This window comes from Bos taurus, chromosome 14, assembly GCF_002263795.3.
Source record: "Bos taurus isolate L1 Dominette 01449 registration number 42190680 breed Hereford chromosome 14, ARS-UCD2.0, whole genome shotgun sequence".
Taxonomy (NCBI): domain Eukaryota; kingdom Metazoa; phylum Chordata; class Mammalia; order Artiodactyla; family Bovidae; genus Bos; species Bos taurus.
The window spans coordinates 13,066,381-13,084,925 of record NC_037341.1 but is presented as its reverse complement, the minus strand read 5'-3'; positions in this window follow the sequence as shown (position 1 = coordinate 13,084,925).

Genomic DNA, 18,545 nt, shown 5'->3' with positions numbered 1-18,545 from the left:
TGTGGGTTAAAAATTATTAACAGAAATTATTAACATAGGTTGTCTTCTGGAAGAAGAAGTAAAAACAGGAATGGGAGAATTTCCATCAATGCTTTTGTATCTTTCCAATTTTGAAACATGAATTTAGTACCTATTCAAAACAAATTGTCAAAGTTAACTTTATGGATTAACATGAACATTGTTTAAAAAAATCTGGTTATTTATGGTTTAAATACATATAATGGTCAAATCTAAGAAATATATGATGACAAAGAAAAAAGCCTTAAGGAGAAACATATATTGAATTTTCTTCCCTCTCTCCCTATCATATCAATTAAAGTCAATAAACTCTTATTGAGCAACTCCTACACATCAATCTGGGAATTATACAGCTTTTTAAAATGTTGCTAAGATTGTATGAGGAAAAAAAGATTATAGGTGAAAAAATAATTATAATTTAGTTTATATTGTTTTGTTCATAGGCTTATAAGTTATTTAGAAATTCTTTTCTGAAATAAGGAAAGAAAAAATAAATAAGCTAAACAAAACAAGTTTAAAAATCAGGTGTTGAAATACCATCTTTCTACAAAATTAGAAAATATCATTCATAAAGGTAACCTTTTGAACCTCCTATTGTCACCTGCTACACATAGAAATCACATTTTTCTCTTTACTTAGAGAAGTCCCATTTACAGACTAAGTAGACCCTGCTATAAATGTTAACAAACGACATAAATGTGCATTTTCTATAACTTTCTTTTATTTTTGTTAATAGCGATTGACACGACATGGAATGATTATTGTGTGCCTGACACTAAGTTAAGTATGTTTCATGTGTTGCTGTTTAATTCCAAGAATTCCCTGGAAAGTGGATATAGTTGACCCCATTTTAGAGATGAGAAAACTGGGGCTCAAAGAGGACAGTCCTGTGACCAGAAAGAGATCAAGCTGGGATCTGAACTCCAACAAAAGAATGTGTTCTCAATTATTACGTTTTCCTGATTTGCAAAGATAAATATAGGTTCCAGGATGCCTGGGGAAAGCAAGGGCTCTGTTGTTTCTTTTTTCTTCATTCTATCTTTTTTTTCTTGTTATTTCTAGCCAGGACTACCGCCTGGTACCACCTTTTGTTCAAAAATGAGAATGGACATGGACCATCACAGACGGAGATCCACATTCCTATCATGGATTTATTCAAAAGCACCCAGGTTTCACAAGAGGAAATGATGAGGCATTTTTCTGAGATGTTGAAAGTATTCTGTTAGTCACCAACAGGGGGGCGGGGGGAAATGCTCTGAAAATTCCTCAAAGGTAAAAGGTAGCCTTTCTTCTCCCAAAGTTCTGATATTGTCCCAAAAGGAAATAGAAACTTGCATAACTCAGTCTCCAGTGATTCTTCTTTCACTCTTATTAACTGCAGATCTTTGCCACATTTTTCTTTACTAATTAGTTAAATGCTTAAGCTCCTGAGTCACTGGGCCGTCTACTGGTCAGAGCTTGTTCTAACTCTTCCACCCTCAAATGGAACTTGCAAGGAATTAGGCACTGCAAAGATTCTACATTCATGCCCTGGAAACAAGCCAGCAATGAGATCGCCAAGAAGGACAGATGAGCATGAGTATTAAGACCAACTAATGCTGAGTCAAGGCCTTCCAATACATTGCCAGTGGGAAGAAGATAGAAAAATTCTGTTTCTTCATTTATTCATGTATGTCTTCTTCCCTCTGAAGATCTGGATTTACATTGGTCCTCTCGTCCTTATTACATTCAAGAGCACGGTTGTATTGAGCCTGCGGTTTGAAAATGGCCTTGAATTTGTCTCCAGCAGTGATGGAGACAGATATGAGGCCAGGTCTCCTGTTCTCTGTAGCTAGAGGCCAGAAATTTGTCAAAGTCACAGGATCTGAGAAAACCAACAGCACATGAGACATGAAATGAGCGTGTACAGGAGGTGGGAAGTTTACCTCTTCCAGAAAAGTCTCATCTTCAGCGTAGATAATTTCAATCCTCACTACTCCGTGCCAAGCAAGGTTCCCAGTAGGTGCTCCATTAATCACTGTCATATAAACCGCAGGAAAAAGCCATGAGTAGTATTCCCAGGCTTGTATCTAATGACACAAACTACTTAGTATAAATATATGACCTTCCACTGATCAACTCCAAAATACTTTTCTAAAGGTTGCTTCACCTTTACTCATTGGCAAAGTAGCTGTCAAAATGTTCACAGTTCCCCAGAAGCTGTATCCTCTCGGGCTTGTCTCATTTACATTTCTCTACCCTTCCCTGGATACTATTATCTTCCTAAAAAATTAAATCTGATTATATTGTGTGCACATCTGCACCCACTCTACTTTAATCGGGATCTCCACCTTTGCATGTAGAATGGAGTCTATGCTCATTAAAAAGGAATAAAATACCCTCCTCAGTCCAACTGCAACCTGCTCCTCCAGCTTCATCTCCACTATCCTCTTCTTCATCCTCTCCCTTCCCTGATGTCACCACAAAAATCATTCTTCATTTCTCACCATTTCCGGAGGATACCAATCCCAAATTCAATAGCTTTGTGCACTTCTGCTCCTCCACCTGGTATTGTCATTTCTTCCATCTCTACTGAGAAAATTTTTCACCCTTGCTGAGCTAGTTCTTGTAGCCCCCTCTGAGAAGCCCCAGATGAAGTTAGTTATATCCTTCCCTGTGAGTACAGCAAGAAAAAGCAGCTTTCTTCCTCCACGTATCTCACTACTCCACTGAAATAGCTTACCTGCCTGTCTCCCTATCTCCCCATTAATCTGTGTATTTCTAAAAGGCAGGATCATTTTCTATTTCTTAGATTCCCCAACCCCTAGCACAATGCATATCATGTAAAAGTTGCTTAGTAGCTATTTGTAGAATAAATGATAAGTGCATTGGGTGACTTGGCATATGATAATGATGTTGGCGTTCCCGAAAACTCCCCATGTGATCACATAGGCAGGCTCCCCTGCATTGCCGCAAGCCTTATCATCACCTTTGCGAACGTCCTCCTTTGCCTCTGAATATCTTGGTCTAGCAAAGACGGCAAAGTCCCAGGAAGCGTGAAACAGAAGGAGTCAGCTTCAGGTTTCAGTAGTACCTCACACCTGCTCAGAACAGTAGAGGATGCTAACGGGATGCTAAGAGGTGCTGCAATCATCATCTATTTTCCTGAACGTGATAAGGCTGAATAAAATGCTCTGCAAATTGCACGTACTTGTTAAAGCTTGAGCACTAACTCCATAAAGCAAAATTATAGAATGCCAAGGCCAAAGAGACCTTGGTATTAACCACTTTTTTTGTAGAGATGAGAACACTGAGACTCAGAGAGGGAAATAAGCAGGAACATGAATATAAACAATAAATTCACAAGTGTGCCCTGGACTATAGCAGAAAACATTCCCTAATAGATGAACGGGGGTGCCTATTTAAAGTGTTAGCTTTTCTGTGCTTGCCTAAGAAACACTCTTCTGGCACAGCTCTGAGCCACCCACTCTGCACTGGATCCCAGATCCCCGTGTAAAGCAGAGCAAACCTGGGAGGCTGACATGGACCTTGGTACCTCTCACTGTGATTGGGGAACACTGACATTCTTGTTGAGGGTGACTAAGAGAGATGACTTGCCTTGGTTAGAAATTAGTCAGATGGCATTTCCTTAGGCTTTGCTTTCATTTCTCAGAGAAAGGTTGAAATGCATGAAGAACACGGTCTTCTTTTCAGATTATTTCATGAATGATCCATAGTTGTTGAATAATTTCCAGAAGCCTAGGGCAAGAGAACTTGATAACGATGGGAACACCAGGGCCTTTCCAAACACCAGGAAAGGTCCGACAGGTGCTAAGCAGGGGGCCTCAGGAGAACTCATGACAAATCCTGGATCCTGATTTCCTGACTTGTGAAACAAAGGGCTTTGACCAGGTACACTTTGAGTCTTCCTCCTGCTCTGGAAATCCTTCAGGTCTCTGAGGCCACTCATGAATGGTCATTCACTTAACCCCTCTCTTGCCTTTTGTGTGCTGGGCTCTGTGGTTGGCCCTGAGAAGGGAATGACACCAAGACCCAATCAGTCCTGCTGTCATGGAACTCCAGGTGGAGACAGGCAATAAACCACTGGAAAACAGACATGGCTCAGACGGTAAAGTATCTGTCTACAATGCAGGAGACTGGGTTCGATCCTTGGGTCAGGAAGATCCCCTGGAGAAGGAAATGGCAATCCACTTCAGTACTATTGCCTGGAAAATCCCATGGACAGAGGAGCCTGGTAGGCTACAGTCCATGGGGTCGCAAAGAGTCGGACATGACTGAGCGACTTCACTTCACTTCACCAATCATAATGAACAAAATAGTGAGGACCTGAGGTATTCAGTTCCAGAACATAAGGAATCACATGGGGGTGGGGATGGCATTCATTTTAGATGGAAGGTCAGGAATGTCTTCCTTAGGAGGGGGCTTCTAAGCTGAGACTTAAAGGACCAAAAAAAAGCTAGCAATTAAAAAAAATTAAGTCTGGAACATTCGAGGCAGATAGAATATAATGTACAAGAGGCTAAGAGGGGAGAAAGTTTGGCCTTTTGGAGAAATTGAAAGAAGACACTTGTGACTTTTGAACAGTGAAGTAGGGAACGGAAGGGGATTGCACAGAATGAAGTGAGAAGGGAGGCAGGCATGGGAAGGTCAAAATGTTGGTTTCAGTATCACAGCAAGGGGGTTCATTAAGCGAGAAGGTAACACAGCTTGGTTTATGTTTTGACTCTGACGGCTATTTAGGGAATAATGTGAATTGGAGCCAACACAGGAACCGAGAGCTATTTCAAGAGGCTATTGAAGGAGACCTGGGAAGAAATGACTGCGGTCAAGTTCAGGTGGAAAGAGGTAGATGAGTTTGATGCATATTTGGACCTCTTGTATTTGGTCAATACAGGACCTCTTGATGGACTAGTATTTGGATAATCATTTGGGGGGTGGGAGTTGTCACTGAATTAGGGCTAGGTGCAATGAGTATACAAGATGAAGAGGATGTGGTCTTATGTCCAGACCTTTAGGAGCTCACAATTCACACAACTCTCACAGAAACAGGTGAGTTACAATAGTTTCAATAGCAATCTCTTGTACAATAGAGTTATAATCGACATCTTCTTTTATTTTCAAGACATGGAGGAGAGAGACATCTGTAACAGAGGAGGAAGAAGAACTTGCAAAAAGGAGTAGGCCTGTGAGCTGGGCCATGAATGACAGGTTCTGGTTTAGCAAGCAGAGAAGGGAGAAAAAACACTAGAAAGCACAAGAGCAGAGCCAGTGTGGTGTGAAAACACAGGCTGTGATTCAAGAATGGTGAGTGGTGTTAGACTGGGGCCAATTCTATGAGTAAGTTGGCCTGGTGGCTCAGTGGTAAAGAATCCGCCTGCCAATGTAGGGGACCCTGGTTCTATCCCTGGGTCAAGAACAACCCCTGGAGAAGGAAATGGCAACCCACTCCAGTATTCTTGCCTGGGAAATCCCATGGACAGAGGAGCCTGGTGGGCTACAGTGTATGGGGTCCCAAAAGGGTTGGACGTGACTTATCAACTAAACAACAATTCAATGAGTGCATTAGAAAGATGAGGTTGGAAATGTAGACTTAAGCTTGGATTTTGGAGGGTTTGAAACTCTACTGGAGGTGTCTGCATTCATTAAGAATTTTAGAGTAGACATTATTAGCTCTAAGATTGGAAAGATAATTCCAGGGATGAGACCCATGATGGTGTAGGATTGGCTTCATCACTGAGTGATTTGACATTGGAATGGGTTTCCAAGTTATTTGAAAACTCTGTTACTGTGGTGAGTACAGGGAGCTGACACATCACCCCTTTACCAGGTCTGTTCTCTGAACCAAATCAACAATGAAGCAAAAGGTAATATTCATATCAAACAGCTGTAGTGATAGACCTTGTGCCAGACACTGTTCTAAATGCTTCATGCATCTTAACTCCTTAAATCCTTACAACTCTCAGTAGATAACAGAGTAGGAATTTAAATCTCAGCTCTTCAAGGCCATCACCAATGCCCTTACCCACAAGGTCTTTCTGCCTCTGAATGAATGTAGCATGAAAATATTACCTTTATTATACAAAACACCATTTTGGAAAATGGTCTTATACCTGCAGGCAAGTGGACTCCCTCATCTAAACCTCAGAAGTATCTGGCTTCCAGGCATAGATGCACCTACCTGATACATCTGAGACATATGGAATTCTGGAATAGCTCAGATTTCAACAATAAGTGTTTCATAAAATTCCTTGCATGGACAAGAACAATGGCAAATATGTGTGCTTTCTGAGCAATCCATTTCTGGGCAGTGGTGGGTAGAACTCAAGGAACTGGATTACACGTGCCTGGGTTCTCTTCCCAAAGCATGACTTATACGAAGCATTCTTCCTCTGGGGAGTGACAGTTGCCCCTTTGAGAGAGATAGCACTGGTATATTAGCATGGGACAACTTATCCCCCATGGAAGGGAGCACCAAGAGCAAAGTGAAGTCGCTTAGTCATGTCTGACTCTTTGTGACCCCATGAACTGTAGCCTACCAGGCTCCTTATCCATGGAATTTTCCAGACAAGAGTACTGGAGTGGGTTGCCATTAACTTTTCCAGGGCATCTTCCCAACCCAGGGATTGAACCCGGATCTCCCACATAGCAGGCAGATGCTTTAGCATCTGAGCCACTGAGGGTCATGTCTACCAAGAGCAAAGAAACTCAACATCTGATACCTAGCACAACTGAGACTGCCTAAAAGAGATAATGGTTTGGTGTAATAGAATACAATATACTTAGCACTAAAATTATGTTGACAGAAAATCAACATGTTGATATTCTTTATTCAATAAATAGACAAATATTCATTGCCAACAAGGAGTCCAGTATTATAATTAGAACTATCATTAAAAATATTTAAGATCTTTTATACTATCAAAGGGCTTCCCAGGTGGCTCAGTAAAGAATCCACCTGCCAATAGAGGAGATGCGGTTTTGATCTCTGGGTAGAGAAGACACCCTGGAGAAGGAAATGGCTACCCACTCCAGTATTCTTGCTTGGGAAACCCCATGGACAGAGGGGTCTGGAGGCTACAGCCCATGGGGCTCACAAAAGAATCAGACATGACTGAGCGATTAAACAAGAACAAATACTATCAAAGTATAAATCCTTCATTTAACCAGAAGTTCTGAATAATTCCCAATAAACAAATTTATTGAACCCAGAGATAATTTCATATCCTTTCTGCTGTGATATGTTTTTATGTGTGTATATATATATATACACACATATATATATATACATATATATACTTATACACATATATATACATATATATACACACACACACACATATATACATATATATATATATATATATATATATATAAATTGAGGCATCAAGAGAAGCAAGGAAGCAAGAATGATTCAGACCTCATGGAATCCATAGAATTTTAGAAATGTTAAAGTCACCACATTCCTAAGATGCCTGCCCCTGCCTTGATGTCATATGTGATAGGGAAGTGAAGTGAAAGTCATTCAGTCATCGCTCAGTCATGTCCGACTCTTTGTGACCCCATGGACTATACAGTCCCCCATGGAATTCTCCAGGGCAGGATACTGGAGTCGGTAGCCTTTCCCTTCTCCAGGGGATCTTCCCAACCCAGGGATCGAACCCAGGTCCTTGCATTGCAGGCCGATTCTTTACCAGCTGAGCTATAAGGGAAGCCCATCATTTGTGATAGACAGCATACAATTTAGTGGTTAGAATCCTTTGTACTGGGGAGATAAATCCAAATTAGAAATATTTTTTCACTGAAGGGTGGAGAACTGCAAACTAGATCTCCCACAATGAGCTAGTCCTATATGTATCATCATAAGCTCAAAACACTGTAAAATGGTTACCCAAGTTTATTAAAAACTAAGGAAAGAAGATTGGGTAACATGGATGCCTGACAGTTGGGAACCATTGGAGTTACACAATAGTAGCATATCACTGGGGCTTCTTTCTTAGCTCAGTTAGTAAAGAATCTACCTGCAATGCAGGAGACCTGGGCTTTATCCCTGGGCTGGGAAGATCCCCTGGAGAAGGAAATGGCAACCCACTTAAATATTCTTGCCTAGAGGACCCCATAGACAGAGGAGCCTGGCAGTCTACAGTCCATGGGGTCTCAGAGTCAGACACAACTTAGCGACTAAACCACCACAACATATCATTACATGACCATTTGTGATAAACAAAAAAGTGAAGTGTGTACACACACACACACACACACTTAGGTGAGTTTGTTATAAAACAATGGCAAATCATTGGAGAGAGGTCCCTGTCTATAGCTTTTCAGACAGAGGTAGAAGTAACGATAATCAAGAATCATATAAGCTTCCTTTCAGTTGTAGAAAACAGCAACAAAGCAAAGCTTCACACCTTGTGCTTGCTTGAAACTTCACTGTTACTGGAGGTGAGAGATCATCAATAAGAACCTGATGTAAAGAAAGAGGTGGGAGGTATTTAAGTTCAATGCAAAACGGTGGCCAGGGAGAATCCACTGGATTAGGAGTCAGCAGACATTGTCCTGCTGCCTGCTGATCTTGTGTGAGCCTGGTCAAGTCACTTCGACTTGAAACATGTCAGTTTTCTAATCTGGAAAGTAGGAGAAGTTGCTGCAAATTGTGTCTGAGTTCCTTTCATCTTGAAGATGCCAGCATCTTCTGTGCAGTTCTAGAAGTCTAACTCATATCTCTGTCAACTCCCTGTACAGTGTGACTTTATTAGAAAATGTAGTTTAATTATCATTCATTCTTCCCATATCCATAGCAGATATGACAAATGACCAATATAAGTAGCATCAGTTAATGATAAACAATAAATCAAGTTTTTCTGACACACACACACACCCAAGCTATTAGATTGTTATCTTAATGTTCCTTCAGAATGAGAGAATGGACAGAAAACATGTTTATTTTCCATCTTGAACGTTACTGAACCACATTCCATATAATTTAGAGTAATTAAATCAACACATTAATACATCTATAATTGGCCGGTGTCGATTTCTCCCAGACACAGGAAAGTCAGATATACATGTTTTTAGAATCTGTCTTCTTATTTTCAATATGATCTATTTAAGTATCCAAAAAGCTGGGTGGGTTAATATGAAAATGCCCAAGGCAACAATCTAAAATGTACAATTTAAATCATTTGATTTTAAAAAACCTTAGACCTTTTTAAAAGGCAATTCTTTTACCTTTGTGCCTGAAATTCTAATCTGCTTCTTCCTCTTATGAAGATCAGGCAGTTACAAAGAAAGATGTCAAAAGGTAATCCTAAGCCTCCACAGTAAAGAATCAAAGGAAATCAAATAATATAAAAAGAGAAATACATTTCTGATATCACAAATCTTATTACTTGGACTTGAAGACTGGGTGACCATGGGATATAGTCTAAAAAATAGGCCCTTAATATTGATCATAAAAAGATGAAAAAAAAAAAAAACTGAGGTCACTCAAGGTGGAATTAAAAGGTTCTTACACAAGCAGTCTTCAACCACGTAATGTTAGGCATGAAGCAATTAACAAATACTCCTGTGTTCTTGCTGTTGAGGGAAGTGGGATGAGTGGAAGGGGCATTTAGTTGGTACTGTGCAGAAATGTTCATTCATTTTTCTAAGATGCAGAGAATTTATTTTTAGCATAGACTATACATTTGAAGTAATGCTTTTCAGTAAGAAAAACAAGCTGGAAATAATAACCTGCTTCTGGAGAGAACAGAGGATGGCTCTAACAAAAGAATTAGCATGCCTGCACCAAACAGAAAACACGGACTCTACAGGCATGAGAGAGACAGAGCTAAAGCTAAGATGACCAACTGCTCCACTTTCCCAGGACTGTACAGGCTTTAACACTGGAAGTCCAAAGTTTCCAGAAACCCTTCAGTCTGGGTAAACCAGGACAGCTGGCTTCCCCAACTACAGCATCTTGCAGCCATCCTGTAACAAGCAAAGATAGAGGGTCTTCATCATCAGTGACACAAGACTTGAGATATAGAGGCATGAAGGCCTTATAGATGCTGTAAATCAAAAGAAGTTCACAGAAGCTCCCAGGACCAAAATGAGATGGTCCTCTTAGCTATGTTGTTTAAATGCATCATTAATTGTCGAGCAAGGAACCAGTAATTAAACTATAAACCCATCACATAGTCTCTCTAGTGTCCTGTGTGTAGGTTTGTGAAGCTTAAATATCAAAGACTGATTCACATGGCCCCAGACCATCTTCTGCCCAGGAAGACTCAGCATTTTTATCAAAGACCCCTTCTTGTTCATCCCTGGTTCAAATAAAACACAGAATTTGCTCAAGACATGGCTCTAGACCAGAGCTTCTCAAATTGGAATCACCTTGAGATCTTGTGAAATGCAAATTTTTATTTGGTAGAAGGGGATTGGAAGGGGTCTTTTCCAATGAGTTGGCTCTTCACATCAGGTCACCAAAGTACTGGAGCTTCAGCTTCAGCATCAGTCCTTCCAATGAATATTCAGGGTTGATTTCTTTCAGGATTGACTGATTTGATCTCCTTGCAGTCCAGGAAACTCTCAAGAATCTTCTCCAGAACCACAATTTGAAAGCATCAGTTCTTTGGCACTCAGCTTTCTTTATGGTCCAACTCTCACATCTGCACATGACTACTGGAAAAACCATGACTTTGACTATAAAGACCTTTAGCAAGTTACTTTACCCATACCCAGCTTATTTCCCTATCTGAGTACGATGAGTCATGAGTACGATGCTAATACCTCCCACTTAAGGATTATTTCAAAGAATGAATGAGATTATCAATGTGAAAGTCAAGAAGCAACAACTATAACTGGACATGGAACAGCAGACTGGTTCCAAATCGGGAAAGGAATACGTCAAGGCTGTATATTGTCACCCTGCTTATTTAACTTATATACAGAGTACATCATGCAAAATGCCAGGCTGCATGAAACACAAGCTGGAATCAAGGTTTCTGGGAGAAAAATCAATAACCTCAGGTACACAGATGACACCTCCCTTATGGCAGAAAGAAAGAAGAGCTAAAGAGCCTCTTAATGAAAATGGAAGAGGAGAGTGAAAAAGTTGGTTTAAAACTCAACATTCATAAAACTAAGATCATGGTCCCATTACTTCATGGGAAATATATGGGGAGACAATGAAAACAGTGAAAGACTTTATTTTTTTTGGCTCCAAAATCACTGCAGATGGTGACTGCAGCCATGAAATTAAAAGACGCTTGCTCCTTTAAAGAAAAGTTATGACCAACCCAGACAGCATATTAAAAAGCAGAGACATTACTTTGCCAACAAAGATCTGTCTAGTCAAAGCTATGATTTTTCCAGTAGTCACGTATGGATGTGAAGAGTTGGACTATAAAGAAAGCTAAGCACTAAAGAACTGATGTTTTTGAACTATGGTGTTGGAGAAGATTCTTGAGAGCCCCTTGGATTGCAAGGAGATCCAAACAGTCAATGCTAAAGGAAATTGGACTGACTACTGGAAAAATCATAGCTTTGACTAGACAGATATTTACTGGCAAAGGGAGGTGTCATCTGTGTACCTGAGGTTATTGATTTTTCTCCCAGAAACCTTGATTCCAGCTTGTGTTTCATGCAGCCTGGCATTTTGCATGATGTACTCTGTATATAAGTTAAATAAGCAGGGTGACAATATACAGCCTTGACGTATTCCTTTCCCGATTTGGAACCAGTCTGCTGTTCCATGTCCAGTTATAGTTGTTGCTTCTTGACTTTCACATTGATAATCTCATTCATTCTTTGAAATAATCCTTAAGTGGGAGGTATTAGCATCGTACTCATGACTCATTGTACTCAGATAGGGAAATAAGCTGGGTATGGGTAAAGTAACTTGCTAAAGGTCTTTATAGTCAAAGTCATGGTTTTTCCAGTAGTCATGTGCAGATGTGAGAGTTGGACCATAAAGAAAGCTGAGTGCCAAAGAACTGATGCTTTCAAATTGTAGTTCTGGAGAAGATTCTTGAGAGTTTCCTGGACTGCAAGGAGATCAAATCAGTCAATCCTGAAAGAAATCAACCCTGAATATTCATTGGAAGGACTGATGCTGAAGCTGAAACTCCAATACTTTGGCCACCTGATGCGAAGAGCTGACTCATTTGAAAAGACCCTGATACTGGGAAAGATTGAAGGTGGGAGGAGAAGGGGACAACATGGGATGAGATGGTTGAATGGCATCACAGACTCGATGGACATGAGTTTGAGTAAGCTCTAGTAGTTGGTGATGGACAGGGAAGCCTGGTGTGCTGCAGTTCATGGGGTTGCAGAGAGTTGGACACAACTGAGTGACTGAACTGAACTGATCGATGTGAAGAAGCTGGCGCCGCACCTTGCACTGAATAGGAGCTTAATAAGTGATATTTCCCCTTGGCACCTGAATGGCTTGGGGGTACAAGAATTAATAAGACACCCATCCCAGTTTTCACAGTCTACCTGAGAAGACAGGAAACAGAGACATACATGTTACTATTGCTTCTTCCTTGTAATCAGTATATTAGAGACATGCAGTGAGAAAAAGCCAGCATCTATTTATAGGAAGTTCATCGTGTTTATGTGCCCTGTTGCTTGACCGGGTACATCTGGGGAACTTCAGATTTTTCTGTGGTTGGTCACTGTTCTGGTTTTTGGTTTGTGGGGTTTGGTTGGTTTCATTTTACTATATTTTTGAAAGGAGACATGATTTGGCAGATGTTTAGAATAATAGGTGTGCCTTACTTTTGATGTCTTTGAGAACACAGAGTCCCTGAGGACTGGAGCAATGTCTTTCTATAGATTGTATTTTCTAACAAATAGTGAGGTAGTTCCTGAGCATTAAAATATGCTTCTCCAGATTACATAAGAGGCTATTCTTCAGGAAGTAGAGTGACTTAGTGTGAGAAAACTAAAGAAAACCAGCATATTCCACATGAATCTTGTTCAGCTTGACAGGGGGCCAATGTGATTAGTGAGTTAATAGAGAAATTCGAAATGAATCCTGTAATTTACTTAGGACTTGGAAGAAGTCTTAAACCTGATATTTCCCAGATAAACTGGTGATGGTGATTTGAGGCTGACAATGATGATCCATTGGAAATAGAATTGCTGACCCAGGACTTAGGAGACATGGGTTTAATTCCCACTCACATCCCTAACTAGATGCGTTAAATATCATTCAACATTTAAGTGACACTATAATTTACAATGAATCCCACTACCATCTCATTTGATCCTTATACCCTTCTTTGTAATATAACTATCCCTATTTCACAAATGAATAAGTCGAGACTTGGGGTTTATAAATGATCAAGTCTTAGATACTAGGCTAGTCCACAGCGGCACCAACTATGAACCCCAGCTGCATCTCATTTCCAAAGACTTTACTCTTCCCACTAAAAGTCAGCCATAATCAATATTAGGCAGTTACTTAACTGTCTGTACCTCAATTTCTTCATATCTTGGCCCTACTTACACCACAGTGATAACATGATAAAAATATGAGTTAATAATGGAAAAGAGCTTTGAAAGTACAAAGTCCTGTACAAGCCTAGAGTATTATTAGGATGGTTCAAGAAGTGTGGCAGTGAAGCAGAACAAGGCATGCATGTCAGTAAACCCACCAGCCTCACTGAAGTCTGTGAGTGAGACACCCTGAAGTTTTCATTATTTTTTAGTTAACACTCTGCATTTCTAAAAGCCTCCTGGAATATTTTACTTTCACTTGCCAATTTTTGTTAATCCCACTTGGGCTGAGTCCAAACTCAAAACAATTTCATCTGAAAAAAAATTTTTTTTCAACTTCCTTACAGTTCAGAGTATAAAGTCCTCTTTCACAGAGAATAAAAACAAGGTTTACAGTGGAAATGATGTTGTCGACAGGCCAGGGGCCTCTTTGCTCCTCAGCCAATCATCCAGAGCTGAGAGAGTGGAGGAGGGAGTCTGGCTTCGGAGGTCAGACTCAACGTCATTTCACGCAGCTCCTCTTGCGAAGAACTTTGTGAATGTCCTGGGCTTGCAATGAACTTAAAACGCTGGAGCTTGCTTCCATGAACCGTATAGTTTGGGAGAGTAACTTCTCCAATCATCCAAAAGAAACACGGGCTACGGATCAGGATTGGTCTAAACCGGCTGGATCATTAAACCTGAAATCCAAGGCTGTTAACGAGGTAGGGCAAATGGGCCCCATGCCAATGGGTTTTCAGCCTTGGGTAGACTTTACTTAAACAAGGCCATGAACTCTTTCAGCTACCTCCTTTCTTTAATGCTTCTTAGCGAATTTGAAACAAGTGATGAATTAAGAGCTGCTATTAGCCTTCCCCCCACAACAGCTACAATCTAGTGGTTATGCACCTAGGATGGACAAAGGATGGAAGAGGGTCAGGAGTGCAAGAGGGTCACCATCCCCACCCAGTGCTGGGGCGAGCTTGCTATCCCTGAAACCAGATGATACATGTGGAGAAGGGCAGAGCCTCAAGATGCAGGAATGGAGGCCTCAGCCCTCGGTCACCTGTACCCAGTTCTCACCTGCTTTAGTAAGAACCTTCTAAAGTGCCACTGTGCCCCATTATTATGCAAACTGGGCCCCACATCACACAGGACACCAGGGTCTTCAGAGCTGAAGAATGATGATATGGATGAAATAAATATGTATTAAGGTAAAATAAGAGAAATGAAGCCTTCCCTTTCTGTTGCCCATCCCTTCCCAGATTACGCCCAGAGGTCCAATGTACAGTGACACCTGTTCATGCTCAGTGACCTCTGGCTCTTTGCAACCCCATGAACTGCGGCTCGCCAAGCTTCTCTGTCCATGGGATGTCCCAGGCAAGGATACTGGAGTGTGGGTTGTCATTTCCTCCTCCAAGGAGATCTTCCCAACCCAGGGATCGAACATGCATCTCCTGCATTGGCAGGCAGATTCTTTAGCATTGAGTCACCTAGGGAGCCATACTGTGACACCTACATGTGTCCAAGTGGGCCCTGGTCTTGGCTGCCTCTATGCTTTTGGACCTGATCGCCACTACCTGAATTCTCATCCTCAAGGCTCCATCACCACCTTCATTCCTGTTTATGATTCTGAATGTGGGTCAGATTTTTCTTCTTCCAGAAAGTTCTCCTTGATTCCTCAGACAGTATGTGGGGGCTCCTGGCCTCTACTCCCAGCATTCTCTGTGTTTGCTTCCATCTAAGTATTTATCTTTCCATTTCTTGCCTCTGTTCCCTTGTACTCAACCCACTGTGAAAGCTTCTAACATTTTAATATATTCTTCTCTACAAACTTGGGATAAAGAATGACATGCAGGACTTCCCTTGTGTGTTACAAATCTGCCTGCCAGTGCAGAGGACATGTATTCAATCCCTGGTTAAAGATTCCACACAACACAGAGCAACTAAGCCTAGGAGCCACAACCACTGAGCCCTTGTGCCCTAGGGCCTGTGCTTCACAATGGGAGAAGCCACCGCAAGAAGCCCAAGCGCTTACAACTAGAGAATAGCCTCTACTCAGCACAGACAGAGAAACCCACACACAGCAATGAACACCCGGTGCAGCCAAAAATACATACATACATACATACTAAACCTTTATTTAAAAAAAAAAAAAAAAGATGACATGCAGACAAATCATGGCATCTTTAAGGTGGAAGAAAACTGCTGATTATTGCGCACTTTCAATAAGCCTTGCTTGGTACTCCAGATGACTTATCTCATCATAGCAGCCCAAATACACCCTAAAACTGATATTATTACCAATATTATCATTTTACAAGTAAAAAAGCTTCCTCTCAGAGAAGTTATGTAATTTTAGAGAAACTGTCCCAAGGCTACACCAAGAGCAGGATATTCAGATCTGTCTGTGTCCAGACCTCAAACCAGTTCTGTGTCACTGTGCTGCTTCCTTTACTCTTAAGGATTTATATTTTTGGTTTGAATCTAGCCAAATGCCAACTGTACTTTTAAATTTCCTCAGACAGTGACCCGTGGGTACTATGTTGAATCACCTAGAATCAAGGTGCTCATTTCTCCCGCTTCTGGGAATGCTGGTTGCTGATGGGAATTGCCCTTTTTGAAGGCAGCTCCTTTGCCTTTTTGATGATTAATTTTATTTATTTGTTTACGGCTGCATGGATCTTCACTGCTGCCCATGGGCCTCCCCTAGTCTCAGTGCGCAGGCTTCTCGTTGCACCGGCTTCTCCTGCGGAGCACCGGCTCTAGGAGAACAGCCGTCAGTAGTTGCAGCGGACATATAAAGAGGAATATATATATGTGGGTTTAGTAGTTGTGCGGCACAGGTTTCGTTGCCCTGTGGCAGGGGAGATCTTCCCATACCAGGGATCGAACCTATGTCTCCTGCATTGGCAGGCAGATTCTCAACCACTGGACCACCAGGAAAGTCCTTGACAGTTTTTTTAATGCTCTCTCCTGGGTTCAGCCTAATCCAGTGACTGGTCGATACAGAGAATGGTCTGTATCATAGGCAAGATCTGTTTCAATTCAGGAAAACTGCAGGGCCATGCCAGCTCCAGAGTCCCTGGGATTTGCTGAGGCTTCAGCTGCACCTGTGTTGCAGTTCAGTCTCTCCCTCTGCCCCTTCCTGCTTCCCTTAATCTCTTACAAATGTTGCTCCAGAGGACACTACCTAGTAAAATTCCTGCAGACACATCTCTACCTCCATCTCTGTCTCTCAGGAAACCCAACCACAGAGACGATGATAGAAAGTCCCTAATTACAAATTACTAATCAGAGTAAGACTTTCAAGCCACCTTCTAGCAGTGGTTTAGGGACACAATGCATGGTTCAGAAAGGATGCAAGTCTTTCAGAGCAGAGCCTCTGGCTCATAGAGCAAATAAAATTGGAAAAGCACTCCATTCACTATCTTGGGGTAAAATATAAAATATATCCCCTGAATGTTATCACTTGATCCGGACGTTGTAAAATTCCCAAGTCTCTTTTGCACGTCTCTAGGACACGACTAAAGTGACTTAGCATCATCAGCAGCAGCCACCACCATAGTATTAGGCTAGCCTTTCAGGTGTGCCTGATGGTTAGGGAGGCAGAGCCTATGAGTACCAGCAGCTCAGCACAATCAAACTAGTCCCATCACTGAGACGGTAGTGGCAATTTCTGCTTTCAGAAAAATGAGGACCACTTTTTCAGTGCAGTCAGTCACTGCTATGCTTGCCAGGCAAGGTTTTATGTAGATGTATTTTTAACTTGGATAGTGCTCAGATAAAAGTAGTAAATGATGTAACTGGGAGCCAAAAATCATGCTATATATCCATTCAGCCATCATACATTACTTGTTCGTTAGAATCAACACTCACAGTTTAAAACATCTTGCCTCATTGTCATAGCTTTCATGAGATTATATTGGGAAAATATGAACAGTATATGCCTAGAAATGGCAGAGAGTTTCACTCCAGAGAAGACTCTATGTGACATACGATCATCATAGCTACCTTTATGGCGTTCTTTCTCTAGCCTAGACAAATACGTATATTGTTAGATTGCTATTGTTATAAAACAACTACTGTTATCATTCAGCAAATTTTTTTCTTCAAATACCACCTAATTTATTGGGCGTTTACTATTCTGGAATCATATCGCTAAGCAGATCCCATGCTTTATCTCTCAAAAGCTCTGCAGAATAGGCACCCCCTCCCTTTTCCATTTTATGGGTGATAAAAATAAAGCTTACAATGTTTAAATATCTTACTGTGGGCCTAAGCCAAGTTTCATATCCAGGTCTGCAGAATCCAAAAGCCTTGGTTTTAATCAGTGCAAAGCACATGTACATTTTGCCTACATAACGAATCTCTCTGATGGAATGGCATTTGGAAGAGAGAGAGAGTAGTCAATCCATATGGTCCTATTGAGTAGTAGTAAGACAAATGAGAAGAAATTACAAAGCAGACAGAGACTTAAAATAAGTGTATCAAACGACCCAGTTCAAACTGTTGTTCAGTCGCTAATTCGTGTCCGACTCTTTGCAACCCCAAGGACTGCAGCACGCTATGCCTTCCTATCTTTCACTATCTCCTGGAGTTTGCCCAAGTTCATGTCCATCGAATTAGTGATGCCCTCCACCTATTTTATCCTCTGTTGCCCTCTTCTCCTTTTGTCTTCGCTCTTTCCCTTTTAAACGGATCAAAATCCAAACTCTAGGGACAGTCAGACACAGCTGAATATAGATACTCAAACAACTCTTGGGCAAGAACAGGTTTCCTCTGTTGGCTTCATTCTCAGATTTAGACAAAGATGGCCACAAGAACATTGAGGCTCACAAACTATTACTTTAGCAACTCTCCCAGAGAGAATGTTTGCCCTTTCCTAATTGTGCTATAAAAATCCTAAGATTGATTCTGAATAAGCTGACTTTCATCAGATACACTCCTCAGAACTGATCACCTCGAGATTGTTTACAGTTATGGTCCAGGACTGGGGAATATGTTGACTCTGGATCTAGGAGGTCAGCTTGGAGGTGCTGGAAACTCCTTCCAAAGTATGT